This window comes from Staurois parvus, unplaced genomic scaffold, assembly GCF_062004578.1.
Source record: "Staurois parvus isolate SC_StPar_1 unplaced genomic scaffold, SC_StPar_1.0 ptg000634l, whole genome shotgun sequence".
NCBI lineage: Eukaryota > Metazoa > Chordata > Amphibia > Anura > Ranidae > Staurois > Staurois parvus.
In genome coordinates, this window is record NW_028318430.1 from 7,342,775 (window position 1) to 7,364,432 (window position 21,658).

Below are 21,658 nucleotides of genomic sequence, written 5' to 3' on the forward strand. Positions count from 1 at the left end.
ATATGGCTGCTCCTCTGTGTATATAAAATTGCAAAGTATACTTAGAAATATTTAGAAAAAAGATTTTTTATGATATGAACATTTATTGATTAAAAAGACTATATATTCCTTTATATATGAGATTATGACAAATACTACTCATACACTTGAGTTGATTTACACTTCAACCATCCAATCACATGCAAGCAAAAATTATGTTTTCTTTATGTTTCTTTTCATACAAGTGAGTATTATTTTGCAAAGTAAGATTTTACTACAGTCAAAAAGCTAATTAAAATGTCCCTTGCAAAATAAAAAAATCAATTTTGCTAACTGAACAGCCTAAACGTCTTTAGTAAATCAAGTAAGTCAAATTGTTGTCCTCTGTGAACAATTTTGGAGAAAATTGGCAACAACTGATAACGTATAGATTAAAAACGTTATGATAGACAGCATTTAGTCTTTAAAGATGTTGAGACATTGAAATTTATTTGTCAAATACATACAGATTTTGTGACTTCAAGATACAGGGTAGTAATATGTAATACATTTTAGTTATATACAGTATTTTAATGCAGAGATTTTTAATTTCTTTAAAAAGTGTTAATGAAGTATTTTAATGCAGAGATTTTTAATTTCTTAAAAAAGTGTTAATGATCATAGAATACTCACATCAAGCCCAGATTTCTACATAGTTAACACAGACAATATAGGCCATGCTGATACTTAAAGTGATTGTAATTCATCACCTTGTAAACCAACCCATTTGGTTTAAAATAGAAATGAAAGTGAAACATTTGTGTATAATTATAAAAAACCTCATACATACCCTTTTTTCCCTTTTTATAAGGGATTATAGTCTCTCTGGTCTCAACTGTATAACAGCTAGAGGAGGAGAAAGCACACAGAACTTCCCAGTGAAAGATTGTGCAGAGGCGGTATGTCAAGACAAGTCTGGTCATTGGAGGAGAGCAGGCTGTGCTCCAGCATTTCCAGAGAACTGACCACAGTGTGTTCTCGTACTTAGTGTGGTCAGTTTTTAATAGGAAAGCAGAGAGACTGGCAGTAACACCAGGGATTTCACAAAAAGGAAACAATACAAAGATAAAAGGATATTTTTTCATACAAGTACATGGTACAGTAGGCACATATCAGGAATATGAAATACTGAGTTTACATATTCTTTAATAACACATTCCTATGTAAAAGAATGTAATAGTGATATGCCTGCCAATACAATCTTTCTGGGTCCTTGTTGTTCCTTTCCCGTAATAGTTATCATAAAGGAATAGTGTACTCGTATAGCACAGTATAGTATGGTAATAGTGTACTGTGCACACACAGTTCTCCCACTCTGGGTCTGTACATCAGGAACCAAACTGCAAGCAGAAAAGGGGGACTGTTTTTCATGCTCTTCTAGATAGCCTTAGTCATGATGTCTGCTCCTGTTGGTATGCTAATAAACTTAAAGGAAGGGAAAAATACAGCGCAGACCACCATAGTGTAGTATCATTAATAAAAGTGCTTTATTCAAAGACAAATTCCTACTCACAGGGTAAGTGACATAGTACATATTCAAACTGCCATGTAGGGGATAGAAAGACCATACACTATCCATAAGCCCTGGCCAGAGGCCTCTAAACTGAGGAAGTGGTGTCCAAAAACCTGCACTGACAGGCTGTGCTCAGTAATGCAGAAACCTTATTGGAATTAATCTCATCCTGGAGCCCGGCCCCATGTGTGAGTTTACTCTGTGACATCATAAGGAACTGAATGTTTTAACAATTTTATAGGGTAAGCCTATGGTTTTTCTTGCTGTTTTTTGGTCTTCTAGTGTACTTTTTACTCTGTTTTGCATTGAATTCAATCTGTAGAATGATTATATTATGGGATTCTTCTGTTGTGTCCTGATTCCCATTTGGCTCCAGCTTTCAATGATTTTTCCCTCACTACACTCATATATAGATATGGTTTTCTTTTTTTGCTTTTCTTTTTGTTTTCTTTTTTTTAGTCCATTTACACCTGGCAGCCCATAGGAAAGAGTGGGCATGGTCCATGTCTGCTCTGCGTAAATTGAAAGGACACAGATCTGTCATCTGCCTGCTCTGCTCTGATCATCAGAGGATCTGTGAGTGGATCCCCTGCTGATTGGAGTCCACCCCATGTGAAAGGGGCCTTAGTGAGCCTTTTTTTTATCTGAGTGCTCCTTTGAATGGCTGTGTTCATCGTGATGCACTGATTCTTGTAATTCAGTATTAGTTATACTGTTGATGAAGAGATAACCACCTTGAAAAACATCCATTACATGCTCCAAGAGGTGACATCACACAGGTTTCCGCATTGCTTAAATTTTTTGCACCACAGTTCCTATGTTTTTGTGCATAGTTTAGTTGCTTAGCCTTGTTTATATGTCTTATGCATAAAAACATAGGAACTGGGGTGCAGAAAAATGAAGGCAGGTGCTCTGGACTGACAAATCAAAATTTGAAATATTTGGCTGTAGCAAGAGGCAGTTTGTTCACGAAGGACTGGAGAACAATACAATAATGAGTGTCTACAGGCAACAGTGAAGCATGGCGGTGGTCCCTTGCAAGCTTGGGGCTGTATTTCTGCAAATGGAGTTTGAGATTTGGTCAGTATCAATGGTATCCTCAATGCTTGATTTGGATTTCTCTGCTGTTCATTTATTTTCCATTTTGTTAATAATAAAAATAAACTATAAACTATTAACACGTCTGTTCTGCCAGCATTCTTCTTTACAGCATTTTTCACACCTGCCTAAAACATTTGCACAGTACTGTACTTGTATGATACAGGGTGAATCATTTCAACTTCCACATAAAATCGACTCAGTTCATATTACCGTATTTTCCGGCGTATAAGACAACTTTTTAACCCCTGGAAATCTTCTACAAAGTCGGGGGTCGTCTTATACGCCGGGTGTTGTGCTGAAACCTTACATGTACTTCCGAGCTGACGCTTCTGCGCATGTCTTCGGCAGCAGTAGACGATCGCTGATCACCATTCCTCACAGAACTGCATGAGACGTCGGATGCAGCCGTTCAGTGCTCGATTGAGCTTGACTGAAACTGTGACATGTGCAGAAGCGTCTTCTTGCCGCTACCCGATGTGTATCCCTTCTCTGCATATCACAGTTTCAGTCAAGCTCAATCGAGCACTGAACGGCTGCATCCGACGTCTCATGCAGTTCTGTGAGGAATGGTGATCAGCGATCGTCTACTGCTGCCGAAGACATGTGCAGAAGCGTCAGCTAGGCAGTACCTTGCAGTTCTTGACCCCTTTAGGAAATACGGTAATTAACATTAATTATTATATATTAATAACTGTGGCAGTTCTCAGATCATCTTGGAGACAGGGAGGGCTGGGCAGGCAGGGAGAGCTGACCCACCCAATCCAAGCAGGCTTTGTATGCAGTGTGCACAGAAAATACTGGTACATCGCTTGCCGTGATTGGTTGGTAGAGGGGGGTAGTCTTATACGGCGAGTATAGCCCAAACCCTATATTTTAACAGGAAAAGTAGGGGGGTCGTCTTATACGCCCAGTCGTCTTATACGCCGGAAAATACGGTAATCATTATTTAATGCTTCGAAGGTTTTCATGATGATAAATGTCTGTGTGGTATATAGAGACTGTACACAAGTCGAAAGATCAAATTACCCAACATATACATGATAAATTGGTTTAATTACATCACCAAGACACTTTGTAGAAAAAAAAGACATTTAGTAGCGCAGTTGAGTTTTGTAGCTATTGATTATATACCAAAACAAAGGAAGGGAAATGATCAGGAAGTGATTATTAAAAATATGGGAGTATAAATGGATTCACAATCTAAATACAATATACTCATTAGATATACAGTAAATATAGGTTTAGATCTGCACCTATTTTGTAAATCTAACTGTAAGGCATTCTGAGATCCTGGACCAGCCTCAATGAACCATCTGCTTTCCTTACTGGATTAATAGGTGTGTTCCAGGGACTTATTGTCGGTCTGAGAACACCCATGTCAGATAAATTTGTATGGCTGGTCTTATACCCTCTATCTTTTCTTCAGACAGGGGATACTGTTTTTGCAAACAAGGGACCGTGTCTTGTTTTAAGTTTGGCTTGTAAGGGGTGCAATTCACAAAGCCTACTGCATTTTTGTCCTCCGCCCAAATTGGGTGGGAGGTCAGGTAATTTGGTAGAAGTATGTAAAGTCCTATATGGTCCTTTCTCTTTGGATTAGTCAGTTCACACATCTTAGTCTTAGCTGTCAGTCTTCCTTGATTGTCAAATGTTGAATCAATAGCCCTAGCGCATATTTCCCCACACTAACAAAGGGTAAATTATATACATATTTGCTCTACCGGTCCACAAGTGTGGGTCATGAATGGTAGATGTGAGATGATCCTTCCATTTGTTGCCTCTACAAGACCTGTGTAAATGTGACAAGATTCTAATAAATGTTAAATATTTGCATGGGGATTAGGTCATTTTTGGTTTGGATACTGATATTGTTCTGTGGGTATGATTTGATGATATTGTGATGTTTTACTGCTGCACCTTCATTTTTGTGTTTACTAGATATACAGTGTATATATATATATATATATATATATATATATACACAGCATACAGTGTGGAAAATAATTATTTGATCCCCTGAAGATTTTGTATTGTTTCCCACTTACAGAGAAATGAAGGGTCTATAATTTTTATCATAGGTGTATTTTAAATGATACAGACAGAATATCAACCAAAAATCCAGAAAAAACACGATACAAATGTTATAAATTAAGTTGAAGTTCAGTGAGTAAAATAAGTCTTTGATTCCCTACCAACCAACAGTAATTCTGGCTCCCACAGACTGGCTATGTGCTCATGTGGTGCACAGATTAGCCCTGACAATTTAGGAAGGTGCTCCTAGCAACAACACGTTATGTGTATAAGAGACACCTGTCCAAAGAATCTCTTTCTTGGGCACGACTATGGGCAAGACAAAAAGGCTGTCAAAGGACATCATGGACAATATTGTAGACCTGCAAAAGGCTGGAATGGGCTGCAAAACCATCAGCAAGAAGCTTAGTGAGAAGGAGACAACTATTGGAGCGATTATTCACAATTGGAAAAAATGCAAAAAAGCCATCAATCGCTCTCGGTCTGGAGCTCCATGCATGATTTTGCCTCATGGGGTAGGGATGATCATGAAAAAAGTGATGGATCAGCCCAGAACTACATTGGAGGAGCTTGTGAATGATCTCAAGGCATTTGGGACCACAGTCACCAAACAAACCATAGGTAACACAATACGCCTCCATGGATTGAAATCTTGCAGCATCCGCAAGGTCCCCTACCTCAAGAAGGCACATGTTCAAGCCCATATGAAGTTTGCCAATCAACATCTAAATGATTCAGAGAAGGATTGGGAGAAAGTGCTGTGGTCAGGTGAGACCAAAATTAAGCTCTTTGGCATTAACTCAACTCGCTGTCTTTGGTGGAAGAAAAATGCTGACTATGACCCTAAGAACACCATCCCTACAGTCAAGAATGGAGGTAGAAACTTTGTGCTTTGGGGCTGTTTCTCTGCTAAACGTACAGGCCAGCTTTGCTGCATTGAGGGGCCAATAAATGGGACCATATATTGTAGAATCTTTAATGAGATCCTTCTTCCCTCAGCCAGAACACTGAAGATGGGTCATGGATGGGTCTTCCAGCATGACAATGACCCAAAACATACTGCCAAGGCAACAAAAGAGTGGCTCAAGAAGAAGCACATTAAGGTCATGAAGTGGCCTAGCTAGTCTTCAGACCTTAATCTTATACAGAATTTATGGAGGGAGCTGAAACTTCGAGCTGCCAATCAACAGCCAAGAAACCTTAATGACTTAGAAAAGATCTGTAAAAAATAGTGGACCAAAATTCCTCCTGAGATGTGCACAAACCTGGAAACCAACTATAAGAGACATCTTACCTCGGGCTTGCCAACAAGATTTTCTCCACCAAGTACTAAGTCATGTTTTGCTTGGGGATCAAATACTTACTGTATTTTACTCACTGAACTGCAACTCAATTTATAAGATTGGTATCATGTGTTTTTTCTGGGGTTTTTTTTGTTGATATTCTGTCAGTATTAAAATACACCTATGATACAAATTATAGACCCTTCATTTCTTTGTAAGTGGGCAAACTTACAAAATCCACAGGGGATCAAATAATTATTTTCCCCTCTGTAAAAGAGGTGAAGAATCTATGAAAAATCCCTACACTGAACATCTAAAGGTGATTTAAAAACACATAATCTAAAATTACCAAACAGTATGCAAAATGCTATAATGCAAACACATTGTCAACACTTCTATGTAAGTTACCTCATTTAAAAAGCCTACAACTGGCTCTTTATTTGGTGCCACATGTTGCATATAGTCTTTTACTGAATTTTAAAATGCATTCAGATTGTTCTGACTGAGGACCATCTGTAAAGATAATACCCTATTATATTTTCCCAGAGGTACCAGTTCAAGGCTGAAAGTAGTTGTGATTGACTGATTTTGCCTCAGCAATAATGCCTGTGGCAATATGTTTGTTTTCATGTACACATGTAGAGGTAATATTGCAAAGCAGATAATGCAGGAGATTGTTCTGCACACATGCATTATGACTTTGCATCTTGCCTTAAATGTAAATGTTCATTGCTGTTTGAAATCCTGTTGTTAGTTTTTTTAAGGTAGGGTTAATCATTAATGAAATGAAAGTAAAATTGTATAAAAATGGAAATTACATTCTGATTTTTTTTCTTTGTTGTACTTCAATGAATTGCAAGTACACATTGGATTAACTCTATTATATGAATTAGAAAACAACAAATTTTGTTAAATATTGAGCATTCCATTATATGCACATATTGTATTTTCTTCTACGACCATGCAAACTGGCACACAGATAAACATGGTACGAAAATGCGTTAACAATAATGATGTCATTTCTGATTGAGATTTTTTTATTCAAAATCCTTGCGGTTGAGACTGGACTGAATTTAGAGGCCATACTTCCCAAATACCTATTAATTATGATTTCCTTTTGTCCGGTCTCCTTCTTTTGTCATCAAACATATTATGCTATTTTTTTTAGGAAAATTACATTCACAACTATTGCTATTAAAATGATGTTTGATTTATGCACAAAGCACCAGTTCCTCCCTTTTAGACTGTAAGCTCTATCGAGCAGGGCCCTCTGAATCCTCCTGTATTAATTTGTATTGTAAGTGTACTGTCTGCCCTTACGTTGTAAAGTGCTGCATAAATTGTTGGCACTATATAAATCCTGTATTATAATAATATTAATAATAATATTAATAAAAAAGAAAGTCCACCAAGCAAGGGGAGATCACTGGCTGTTACCTCAACAAAAAGAAATCTAGTGACTCCTCTCAGTAGCCCTTAAATTCTTGCAGCTTTACCACAACTGTCCATAGATGGATAACTAAAGAAAACTAACATAGAACATTAATACAATTTATCAGAGTTTCATTTGGTTTCAGGCTCCTACTCTGTCCAAGGCACTGGATCACAAGTGTTTCATGATAAATATGGTCCTCAGTACTATTAGAGTCATAAAGCACCTTAGCAGGCTATGATATAATTTACTGAGGATAGGTTCACACCTAGCATTTTGTGAATGCATGTGTTTGTGCACTTTTTTGTGTGTGTCTTATATGCTTTTTTTTTGCTACATGCATAGGGCAGCCCGTTCATTTAATTGGGCTGCCCTACGCATGACATATGCACCAAAGTAGCTCATGTATCTTTTGGGCATTGAGCCTGATATGTTTTTTAACTGCATGTTTTGATGTGTTTGGCATGCATTTTGACACAAAAATGTACACCTTTTTGCCTCAGTTGGCTTGCCATTAAAAATGAATGGCTCTGCAAGCGCAGCACATATTTTTCATGTGTTTCATGAACACATGCAAGGTGCATTCGTGATACACTCAGGTGTGAAAGCAGACTTAAAAGCAGGCAGCAACAGATACAGAGCACCTGCTGTTACCCTTTTATGTTCTTTGTTATCTTCAGGTTTCATCTTATTTCTAAAGGATTAAATCATACCTGTGGTCAAAATTTAGAATCATGTATCCATCTCCACATTGTATTTCAAATTACTTCTAACCTACTCCTTTTCTGAGCATTCTTGAAGTTTTAAACTTACCTAGTGAAGATACCACCATATGTACTTGAATTCTGTGATATGTATTACTATGACATGTGAGTAGGTATTTCTTTGTCATAGGATTCACTGAGCCTGCTTTCTGAACTACAGAGGTGCTATGAGGAGGGGTTTCAAGAGAAAAATAGAAAGAAAAATAACTATTGTTTGTATTGCTATTGCAATGCTGATGTGATAAAATCAAAGCATATGTTGTGACCATAGACCTCCTTTAAATTCCCTGATTTAAAACTATATCCCTTGCCTAGAACCTAGCCACACACAGACTTAATGTCCTTCTAGTGAGAATACCTTAGTGACTATTAATGTAGCTCTCATTGAACATGAAAACATTGGGGTGGATTTACAAAAGGCCAAAGCTTTGACAATGAAACCTAGAACTTGATTGGTTACTATGCACAACTGCACCAGATTCTGTATCCTCCAGCTTTTATAAATCCCCCCAATTGAGTGCACAAGGTTTAGCTCTTAAGCAAGCCATATAAGAAGTGATTTTCTTTACTACATCCATGGGTTGTAAGAAAGACAATTGCTTGATTCCCCCATCAACACTGAATCCTTCCTGCAGTGCTGTTGTTTTCTGCCAACAATGAGCTTTCTCTGCAGGCAAAACACAATAATCACTGCTGGCAGCTGTAGCTTCTGGCTGTAATCGCATGGACTGACTGCAGTACAACCAGCCTGCACATAGATGGATCGAATCTCAACCTTTCCCTGCTGAACCGGAGGAGATTTGATCCATCTATGGCCAGCTTTAGCTGTGTTTAGTTTCTAATTAGGATTCAGGGTAACAAAGTGAATCAAGCAGGAAACGTCCACAGAACAAGCTTTGCAATGCAAAAAAAAAGGCAGTAGCAGGCCAATTGTGGTGTCTATTGATAAGAAGACCATAATCTTTAAAAGTTTAAAGAGGCTAATTGTTTTACAATGATTGCTCTTTAACCTCTGCATTTGCATGGCACCACTACTGCTCACCCTTGTTTTTTGTAATGGATCATTAAATGAACTCAGGTTTAATATTGCATTATATTAATATGTCATCTGAGAATATCATTAGGACCAGTGATCAAACAGATATGGCTATAAGTCCACCTATAGGTAAATGAATGTGATATAAGCCAGTACCTTTCAGCTTAAAGGAGATGTTTGGGGTACCTAAAAAACAAATATATATAATCACCTCCGCTGCAGCATTACTGTGACACTGCAGCTGTTCTCCACTGGCTGTAAGAGCACTGGTAACACTTCTCTTTTCATTTTAGGCCTCAGGCACAAAGGGCATTTTTTTTTCTGCTTTTAGGAGTGTCAGGATTTTTTTTTTTTTTACTGCTTCCAAATGCCCTTTCATGAAACCAAGGACAGGGTAATAGCGCTGCTGCAGGAAGTGCAGCAGGAAAGGTGCAGTGTGGATGCCTTCCTAGATCCAAGCAACCCATGCGCCTGCTTCTGCTGCACTTTGTACCATATCCTGGAGGACATTGGTGGAGAAAAGAATAAGCAATGCATGAATAGCCTGTATGTTGTTGCAATGCAGTATTGGTCTGCAAAATGAAGTGGTAGGCCACCACCAAGCTAGTCACTCAATGCTTTACAGGGACCCCCATTTACCTAGGACCCTCAGCAGTGCTATTACTATCAGCCCTCTCCTCAATGCCTGCCCCCAATGACCCAGTCCCGGACCTGCTTTCATCACTTCCCATGGGTTTTTTCTAACAAGCCACCTCCTTCCTAGCTCTATACCTATCCCAGAGCTACCTCATTTCTTGGCCCCAAGCTGATTTTGCTCCACCATGCCTGCCTCTACCAACCCATTCCTACACTGAATCTCTTTCCCCTGTCCCCAAGGGAATAATTTCTCTTCCCAAACCATGTACCACCAGCTTTAAAAAACAATTTTTAACAGATAAATCTTGTGTTTTCTCAATTTTTTAAGTTGTTACAGAAACATTTTCCTCTGTGTGGGGTAAACATATACAGACACTAAAAAGGACTGTATATGTTTTCCTCCCACAGGGAAAAGGACACATTTTCCTCTGTGTGGAGTAAGCATATACAGACACCAAAGAAGACTGTATACATTTACTTCCCACAGTGGGAAAAGGACGTTTTCCTCTGTGTGGTGTAAACATATACAGACACCAAAGAGGACTGTATACGTTTACCTCCCACAGGGAAAAAGGACACAGTTTCCTCTGTGTGGGGTAAACATATAGAGACACCAAACAGAACTGTTTACCTTCCATCACAGAATATGCATGTGGATAACAGACACCATTCCACAAACAAAAAAATTTTAATTTGTGCATAGGGAGACAACAGAACAAAATTCCACAAGGTAATACCAATTTTATTGCCAGAAATTTTATTTTACAGAAAAGTAAGCTGGGGGAAAAAATCAAAGATAACAAAGGACATTAAACATATTGATCTTGCCGCCACACTTCTCCATCAGGTGAAATGAAAAAATCAGCAAATTGATTTTGAATTGTCATTAGATGTGCAATTGAATGTAAGTCCGTGAACTGGACTTGCTGTGCAGGATTTGATGGCTCTGTTTCACCGATTGCTCCTTCCTTCTCGCTAAGGAAGTTGTGGAGGTACAAGTACAATCTTTATCGCATTCTCGAAATCAAGCTGCATGCATGACAAAAGAACACGCCATTTAGCTGTGCAGATGCCAAATGTAACATGCGTTGCTCAGATGTTTAGTTGAAAACTTTTGTCTTGTGGCTCAGAATATAACCGCTGTCATGTCAAATTTTCAGCCAGTCCTAAGGCCTCATCAGCAAAAATAACCATTGGAAGACTCGGTTCTTCAGTACATGGTAGTGGCCTGCTTGGGGGAATGGTAAGGCATCCCTCTTGTAGACAACTTCCCATGGTGGGCTCACGAAAGATGCAAGGATTACCATGGCTGTCATAGGCTCTTACATCAACACATATAAAGTGGAGGTTTGCATCAGTCAGTGTCAAGAGGACCATGGAAAACTTACTTCTTGTAATTGAAGTACTGTGATCTGGACTGGGGAGGCTTTTTAACCCTCACGTTCTTGCCGTCTAGTGCTCAGATGCAGTTGGGAAATTGTGTTTTATTCCAGATCTCATGTGCAATGGCTTCCTTCCCTGGTGCAAAATGAGGAGGCTTCCCTCCTCATTTGGCACCAGCATCACTGCTTCCCAGTGTCAAGCAGGTTTCCATAGGTAACTTGGCCATCGTGGAGACACTTATTAGAAAATTGTGATGTAAGGATGCAAATGTGTGTACAGTTGCGTGAAACCTAAAAAAATATTTTTTTAAAATGTATGCAAAGAAGAAAAAAATTCCCCAAAAAAAGGGTAAAACCATACAATTATAAACATTTTAAATATAACATAAAGGATGAAAATGAAATAAACTAAAATAAATACATTTTAAAAAATTATATATCTGTACATTTTTCATGATAACAAAAATTTTACATTCCTGATTGTCACAAGGAGCCATTACTCTGGTGACACACTTGTTCTCATCTGAGTGTCCATTCTTGTAAGCTTTGGTCTGATCCTCTCCAAAAGGTCATCAAATGCAGGAACAGACATGCATGTGAAGTTGAAAAATGTATCTGGATAATTGCAAAGTTGGGCATACTGTACATATTATATTGGGCTGCTTCTCTCCTCCTCAAGCTGTCTCTGTCTCCTCAGCCTCTGTATCACAAGCAGAAAGATGGCATCATCGAATTTCAAAATGGTGGGATTCATTATAGCAATCAGATGCTTTCTCTCCAACCAAAATGGCTCGAAAGGAAAGAAGAATAAATCTTTTCTTTATGCATTGTGGAAAATTGGGAGTGAAAAATAGAAGATTGGACTGTTTTTGACAAAAAAAGGCTTGGAAATGCTAACACGCTTAAACACGTCTAAATGCGCATAGATGTGTGTGCAAGACACTGCTAGAAGCATGTTTTTGAAGCCACATTTTCCTGGTGGCAAGATTGGCATTGCAGCTAATTTTTTCAACGTCCTGTGTGCATAAGGCCTTATTGTTAGCTAAGTCTTAAACTAGAACATTCTAACACATTTTATTAAAACATCCTGCTGAAGAAGAATCTTTATGTTATCACATTCATTAGCATGTAAATATTTTTAAGCTTTATTTTACCATTAAAATGTTTATATTTATATCAGATATTCCCACAAATGCTAAATCTTAAATATATAGTAAATTAAAAACAATTCAAACAAAAATGTCTTAAAAAGCAAATTTAAAACATTGATTCATGTTTACATGCTTTTTTCTCCATTAACCTGTAAATTAATTGACTAACTAAGTATTCTAATGATTTCCTGCTAAGCTTGCCAATTCATTTAATTACAGTACGTGAGACATTCTAAATTTCTACCACTAGTCTTTGAAAATAGCCCACTTCTTTAACAAAATAGATTTATTCAATAAAGGCTTTGTATATCTTGATTATATATATCAATTAACATTCTATTATACAGGCTAAATTCAATTGATGGCTGAAATTTAATTAGGTACTATACATCAGACAGGCTCTAATATCTAGAGAGCCAAACTAAGGGATTTGATTTAACTGATGAGGATGAGAGGTTGTTCTAAACCTATTGCAAAAAAGCTGAAGGCAAGCCACTGGGATTTTTCACCAAGTTACCGAAGCCCCCTTGGAATATGAAAAAGCCACATCATGATGCTATACATATTAATGTTCAAAGAGTGTTTTCTATTGTCTATAGCCTTCACACTAAGCCTGACAGACAGCCTGATCTATAACATTGGAGCAAAAGAGGATCTGATTTATAGACAGCATTTTATGGTCTTTTCTAGCTTCATTTTTATTTAATATTGAGAATATGCTTTAGACATTTTCAATGATATAATCTCATCAAAATGCAAATTATATTTCTTGGCTAAAAACTTGAAATGGTTATTGTTTGTTACATTCTATAGAGTGTAAGTTTTAAACTGATTCCAAACTTTGAAGATTGCTTTTTAATTGGTTTTGCTCACAAACTGTCCTTTCTTATACAACACTGAAAAAGAAATATTGTGACTTATTCTGAAAAAGGAGGTTTGTCTGGATATATTTTCTGCCACTGAGCATTCACCTGTGCTATCATTTAAAAGAAACATTGCCTTTTCCTGTTGAAAGTATTTATGGGGAAGAAAGCTATGAAGGTTAAAAAATACCTCTGACCCGAAAGAAAAAAATTGTATAGTTTTTATGATTCACTCAATTCTAACACAATGCACAGTTAAATGTCAGACTGGTTAGGACTAACATGCAGTTTTTGGTAGATATTGGAGAGTTAAACCACATATTATTATTTTTCTGGTTCTCTGTTGATGAAATATCTGTGCCTGTGTGTTTGGCCTGCTCATTTCCTGTAAGTCCTTCTCTCCCTGGTGGATTTGTTGCGCTATATTATGAAGAATGCAACAACAGGAGCTAGACACATGGGTGGATGGTAACATACAAAACTCCCAAGTGGACAGGAACAGAGTTAGTAAATATGACTGGTAGATCTCAAGAGTATCAAAGAGATACAAAAAACAGGGCCCACCAGGCTACACTAATAACTAAAATTAAATTTTTGGGTGGATTGACAATGGCATTATTTCATCTTTTAGACCTCAGCCTGCTTACTAAACAATAAAGGAGTAGCACCACATTGAAAAGGTCATTTCTGTGCCCCGACCATTTGAAGCTTGTCTCCAGCATTAGACTGTTTGACACTGCTGACCCTTCTTTGCTTTCTAAATGTTCCAATATTGTCTTCTTTAAAAACAGCTGTGTCGCCAAGATAAGGTCATACCACTATTTTTTTTTAAATGGGGCCACTAGTTAGATTTTAGGATAATAAAAATTAAAATATACTGTATGTCAGTTCAGGTCAATCCATTCTCTATATTATTTTATTCTCTCACTTCTTACCCTAAAGGATTAATTTCTCATTCATCACAATTGCTGGTAGTGCGTTCACCTAGTGGTTCTTTCATTACTTCTTGGCCACGTCATGCCTTCAATCCATAATGAGCTTTGTTCATTTCAGACATCAGTGGTACAGTTGCAAGCAAATGCAGTTTTGGGGGCTTTGCCCACAAAAGGGGCCAGTGGGGCAGTATTTTTTTTATAATTAACAGTTTTTATTGGTTTTCACATATATATACATACATCACATTTGAAAGAAAAACAAGAGAAAAAAGCGCATCGATGGTAGAAATCTGCATGGGTACAGAACATATAATATCACAAAATAACAGTGGAGAGGCTGTTAAAACCTTACATTTTGGGCAGGTTGCGAGGAAATAAAGATATCCCATGGGTTCCATACTGCCTCAAACACAGCAATCGGACAAGCATGTAGAGCGGTCAAGTAATTCATCTGTCTAACATCAGCAATAATTTTAAACAAAGTCAGCATCTAAGGAGATATAGAGGATAGCCAACACATAGGAATGCTTCTTCTGGCCGCAGTCAGAACATGCACGGAGAGTTTCCTGGCCAATTTGGGTAGGCCCTGAAATGGCAGGCTCAATAAAAAGTATAGAGGCTTGAAAGGGAGAGAGGTAGGCAATAGGATTTGTAAGAAGGACAAAACCTCTTCCCAAAAAGGAGCAATGGATCTACATGTCCAAAAAATATGGTGGAGAGAGCCAAAGTCCTTCCCACAGCGCCAGCAGGCAGAAGAAGCATTCAGGTTATAGGCATGGAGTACTTCAGGCGTTTTGTACCACAACATCATAATTTTGTATGTATTTTCCTTATAAACCACGCAAACAGAAGATCTAGGTGCGTTTTCCCAAATTTTCATCCACAGTGTCAGATCAATGTCACATTGTAAAAACTGGGACCACTTTCTCATGTAATAATGGGTGTCATTAGATATTGAGGAAGCATCCACAAGAAGTTTATATGTATTAGAAATGATGCCCCTTTGATGTGGGCCCTGTATACAAAGACCTTCAAAGGGAGTAGGCTTCCCAAGGGTCAATGTGGGAGATATAAGATAAAAGCAGGAAAGCACTAAAGCCGTAAAGCTGCTAATGCACCAAAAAGGTAACCAAAATCAACCTCCAAAGTAATAAGATAAATATAGGTGCAGCACTAAAATAAAATGTCAGATTAAATCACTATAATGCACCATCTGCAATATACACAATAAGCATATATAAATGATGTGAAAAATTACATAATAAATAGTATGCCCATATCAGGTGACAAAGTGCAAATTAAGTGGTAATATAATATATCCACTACTATGCTACTGAAGTGACAAACGTGAGCACATAATAGTGCTATAAGATCCACACTCCAATCTATGACAAATAAATGTCCAAAAGATATTAGTTGTGAAGATCCATCCAAAATTGTCTCTGGTAAGTGCTCCGTAAACTTCTAATGGTCATTCAGGTGATGTGCCAAGAATATGTTAAGATTACGCCCTCACCAGATGCGCAATCATAATATGCATTTGTGTATAAAGTTGTCAGTCGGAGGTCCCCTTAAGGATATGAACAGCCTGGTCTGGTCAGAGAGATCCCCTTCCCCTGGGTTATCTGCAGCACCTCTGCCATCCTCTAGAATGGGCTCTATAGTTGTATCAGCTCATAAAGAGCCAAGAAGAAGAATGCCCATGGTGTAGTATGTTCAAGTATAATCGTTTATTAAAGGTAAAGTGAACGGGGGGCGCATGTGTGCCCAAAAACGATGATGGCCGCACTACCTTAGAGCTTCACTCATCCCCTGGCTTCAGAGACTCACCCACGGTGCACAGCTGCCCCATAGGCGACCCTGGGTGAGTCACAACTGCCTGGCACCCGGTCCTGTGCAAACTGGCTTCATAATGGGGAAGATCAGGCGCTGGAAGCCCCCTTCCCCACCATCACATGAGCCGCGGCCATCACCGCTGCAGTGGTTTCTCCATAGGTTGCAATCCCCGGCCTCAATTTTGGCCGCGATCACGCGGACGAGCTCCGGACCCCCAGTGGCGGCCGAAGGTACTACAACCGCTGCTCCCGTTATGTGGCCAATCTCCTCACTCTCCCAGACTCATCAGCTGGAGGAATCTGAACCCCTGACCCCTGTAGGGGGAGCAGTAGAGCACCCTTTGCTGAGCCATCCTTCCTCTGCTCGGCCTATCCCCATGTGTCGTCTACACTCACGGTGCTGTGCTGGAGGAAAAACTGCAGGTATTCTTATGCAACATTACCGCCTCCATATCCGCTGAAGTGGGCAAGTTGGCTTTGGATCTTCGTGGGAAAATAGCACAGATTGGTGAGCGTGCGGATCACTTGGAGAATAAATTTGATGAATTGGTTCAGTACGTCCATGTCTTAGAAGAAGATAACGTGTATGTGAAGCGCACCATGTCCCAAATTCAGCTCCAACAAGAAAATTTGGAAAACAGGGAACGCCGGCAGAACATCCGTTTTCACGGTATGTCTGAATCTATTGCCGATTCCCAACTCCGCCGACATCTCCTGTCCTTCTTCACCGCAACTGCCCCCTTGGTCCCAGAAGCGGATTAACGCCTGGACAGGGTCCACCGGTCATTGGGTCCTAGACCTGCCGATGGCACCAGACCACGTGATATCATTGTCCGCTTTCATTTTTTTGAGAGCAAAGAAGCCTTATTAGCCTCTGTACGCAACATCCCTTCCCTGGAATTTAATGGGGACAGGCTCCAGCTCTTTTGTGATCTTTCTCCGATTACCCTGGCCAAACTGCGGGCGCTGAAGCCAATCACGACTCATCTTCAACACCACCACCATGTCCCCTATTGCTGGGGTTTTCTCTTTCCCTTCAAGCTGGTCGTCTCCAAGGATAACTCCCAGGTTACTCTACGTGATCTTCTTGAGGTGGACTCCTTCCTGAAGCAATTGGGACTACCTCCTCTACCAGAAGACAATTCCTCATTACCACCTACTCCATATCGTCCTTCTGCTACCCCCAATAAGATTTGGACACCATCTCATAGGGGCCAGAAGCGTCATTCACGTACTCCACAACGTCCTCGTCCCCTTCATTCCAGCGATGATCCTGCTTGATGCTTCCCTGAGGTGTTCTTTTGTGGGCACTTCGGGGTTGTATCCTTATCCCTTCCCCTCCTCCCCAACCCCCCTCCCCCCATCCCATCCCCCCTTCCCTTTTTTTTTTCCTCCCTCTTTCTGTGCTGGGTGCCTTCATATGCCATATTTTTTTTTTCTGGCCGGGTTTGACGACTGTTATGTTCCGGTTGTCCTGTTGCCCCCGATCCCGTCCAGTCACTTGCCTGGACGACTTGGGTATTGATGTTTTTCCCAGGTCCATATCCCTATGGCTATCTATGTTCTTTATTGTAATGTTTTTGGTTTATCTATTAATGTTATTAGTTTTCTGTTTTGTCTCATCGATGGTATCTCATTTATCTTTTCTGCTGGTACACATGCCGTATGCATTGTCATTTTGTGATGGCTTTACGACTTCTGTCATATAATGTTAAAGGTCTTAACCCTGTTCAGAAACGGTGGATGGCTTTGAAGGAATTCCGATCCTCAGGAGCAGATATTATTTTTGTCCAGGAGACTCATTTTAAGTCAACTGGCTCCTTTCGTTTTGCCTCGAGGTTTTTTTTCCCAATCCTATTCAGCCTTTGACCCACCTGGTAAGGATGGAGTGGCAGTACTGATTCGGACACATTGCTCCCTTTGGGTCGTTTCCTCCAAGGTTGATCAACATGGTCGCTTCATTCTCTTAGAATGTATGCTTGGTGACACTCCCCTTGTTTTGCTGAATCTCTATGCCCCGAACTCGGGTCAGTTACAATTCCTTACAAAAACTCTCGCCAAATTGGGCTCCTTTTCTACCCCACACATGATTATAGTGGGTGATTTTAACTTAATCCTTTCACCACACAAGGATAGGAAGGTTCTCTTTGAGTCCACTTCTTCAAAGTGGCAATGCTCTTCCTCGAAATCCTTTCGTAAATTGATCAGGGAGCATCGTCTCTTTGATGCCTGGAGGATTCGGCATCCTACCCACAAACAATTCACCTTCTACTCTACACCTCACCGCAGTTACTCTCGCTTAGATCACGTCTTCATTTCAGCTCCTCTTCTTCCTCTCCTAGTTTTCTCTGACATCAACCCTATCACATGGTATGACCAAACCTCCCTGACCTTAAACTTGTTATTCCCCAACGCAATGCCAAAAACAGGCCATTGGTGCCTCAATGAGACCTTTTTAACTATGGAATATCTCCGTGCTGAGCTCTCACAGGGACTTGATATGTACTTTCAACACAATGTTGGCTCTGTACCATCTACCTCAACCATATGGAAAGCCCACAAGGCGGTATTTCGAGGCCTTTGTATCTCCATGGGTTCTCGTCTGAAGAAATCCTCAGAGAGTGTGATGATTACCCTAGTTCGCCAGTTAACCCTAGCTGAAAGTAGACTTCTCGTAAAACCGTCTATTTCTGGGTTGTATAAAGTGACCTCTCTTCGTGATCAAATCAAAGCCCTTGCTGCTTGTAAGTCCACAAAATCTCTCCTCTGGATCAGACAGAAATTCTATGAATTCTCTAACAAATGCCATCGTATGCTTGTCAATAGACATAAAGCACAATCCCCCTCTACAATGCCGGACCATCTTGTCCAGCCGAATGGGAACCCTACTTATGATCCTCGTGTAATGGTCTCTCTTTTTGGCTCAAATTATGAGTCCCTTTACAATTGTTTGACCCCGCACCTCCACCCCCCTCTCACAGAGACTTCTTTTGATGGGATTTTCAGTTCCCTACTATTGCCGAAGCTATCGCCCTCTGACATCGCGGCCCTCAACGCTGACATTTCATCTGAAGAACTATTTGATACAGTCAAACATCTCCCCTCACGCAAAGCCCCGGGACCAGACGGACTTCCCTACTCTTATTACAAGACTTTCATTGGTATCTTGGCTCCCCACCTTCTTTCTCTCTATCAAGATTTTTTCAGAGGTATTATTCCCCATACTGATTTTTCCCGTGCATACATCTCTGTGATTCCCAAATTTGACAAGGACCAGTCTATCTTAGATAATTATCGTCCTATTGCTCTACTAAATTCTGATTACAAGATTTTTACTAAGATCCTGGCCAATCTGCTGTCTAGGCTCATCTCCAAGCTCATACATAGAGACCAAGTTGGCTTTGTCCCTGCCAGACATGCAGCGGATAATACCAGGAGATCTATTGATCTGGTTGACTTGGTTAACCGGTCCTCCATCCCCACCATTTTATTGAGCTTAGATGCCCAAAAAGCATTTGACCACCTCAGTTGGCCTTATATGTTTATGGTCTTGGAGAAGTTTGGCTTCCGTGGCACTTTTGTGGCAGCTTTGAAAGCTCTCTACTTTCACCTTTCCTCACAGGTCAGACTGGCCTCCTTTTTCTCACCTCCTTTCCAAATGTCGAATGGTAGGCGACAGGGATGCCCACTCTCCCCCCTACTGTTTATCCTCTGTTTGGAACCATTGGCTATCACAATCCGGTCCCACCCCGACATAACAGAGATAATGTCTCATGGCCATGAATATAAACTATCCCTATTTGCGGATGATATCCTCCTTACTGTCTCGAATCCCCACATCTCCTTCCCAGCATTGCATAAACTTTTATGACAGTTAGGGACTCTCTTGGGTTACAAGGTAAACACATCCAAGACTGAAGTACTACCACTTCACATACCTCCAGTTGTCCTCTCATCCCTCCAAGACTCCTTTCCATATCGATGGTGGACCCGTTCTTTAAAATACTTGGGTACTAGCCTTACTTCTTCTTAAAGTTCTTTATATGATGCCAATTTCCCACCCCTATTTATAGCTATTTCCTGTTCCTTGAAATTTTGGGATACTCTACCCTTATCATTCCTGGGACGTATCAACATCATAAAGATGACTGTATTACCCAAACTTTTGTATTTATTTGCGACTCTACCCGTTTCTGTTCCTATGTCCAAACTACACTTCCTCCAGAAATCCCTTCTACACTTCATTTGGCATAATAAGCGGCATAGAATAGCATGTAGTGTGCTACTCTCTCTGCGTTCTACAGGAGGCCTAGGGGCACCGGATATTGTGACCTACTATTATGCTACCCACCTCCGCTTCATTACATCATGGTCTACCCAATCCCCTCCCAATTTGTGGACTGAGATTGAGTCCTTACAACTGACTCCGACTCATCCTTGCTCTTTCCTCTGGTCATCCTCGGTGGCAGACCTCACCCCTTTTCGTCGTCTCTTCCTTGGCCTCATGCAATTCTCCATAAGTATTTGGCGGAAATGTAGGACTAGGTTTGCATTGACCACAGATTGCTCTCCACTGACTAATGTCCTCTTTAACCCCAACCTTCCAGACAGTTTGGCCGTACCCTGGATGCTCCCTTGAGTCACAGCCAAACTCTTCCAATTGCGCCACCTAGTACACCCTGTTACTTGGAAGCTACATCCATTCTTATACATCCAGGTTAAAAAAGATCTGCCTTCCCAGCATTTCTATATATACCTCCAGATACTCCATTTTTTCTCCACCATGTCCCCCACTTTGATTCTTGGGAAACCCACTCCTTTTGAACGTCTATGCATACAGGGCCCACATCAAAAGGGCATAATCTCTAATATATACAAATTTTTAATGGACGCTACCCTCTCTAATGACACTCACCATTTCATGCGCAAGTGGTCCCAGTTTCTGCAATGTGACATTGATCTAATGCAGTGGAAGAAAATTTGGGAAAATGCATCTAAATCTTCTGTCAGTGTGGTTTCCAGAGAAAATGCATACAAAATTTTGATGCTGTGGTACAAAACCCCCGAGGTTATTCATACTTTTAACCCGAATGCTTCTTCCTGCTGGAGTTGTGGGAAAGATTTTGGCTCCCTCTTCCACATTTTTTGGACTTGTGGGTCCATTGTCCCTTTTTGGGAAGAGGTTTTGTCTTTTTTACAACTGTTATTGCAAACCTCTCTCCCTTTTGAGCCTCTATACTTTTTATTGAGCTTGCCATTCCCAGGTCTTCCCAAAAAGGCCAGGAAACTTACCACACATATTTTGACTGCAGCTAGAAGAAGCATTCCTATGTGTTGGCTATCCGCTATACCTCCTTTGATGTCAACTCTGTTTAAAATTATTGCTGATGTGCGACGGATGGAGTACCTGACTGCTATACATACCTGCTCGACTGCTGTGTTCAAGGCAGTGTGGCACCCATGGGATAATTTCTCCTCCTCCCACCTTTCTCCAACTGTACTGTTCTGATGGCCCCCCCACTGTAGTTATGTGACATTATTATGTTTATAACCATGCAGATTTCACCATCGATGTGCTTTTTCTTTCTCCTCTGTTCTCTTTTAACGTATTATATAAATGTATATGTGAAAATCAATAAAAATTGTTAATACTAAAAAAAAGGTAAAGTGAACAAAGC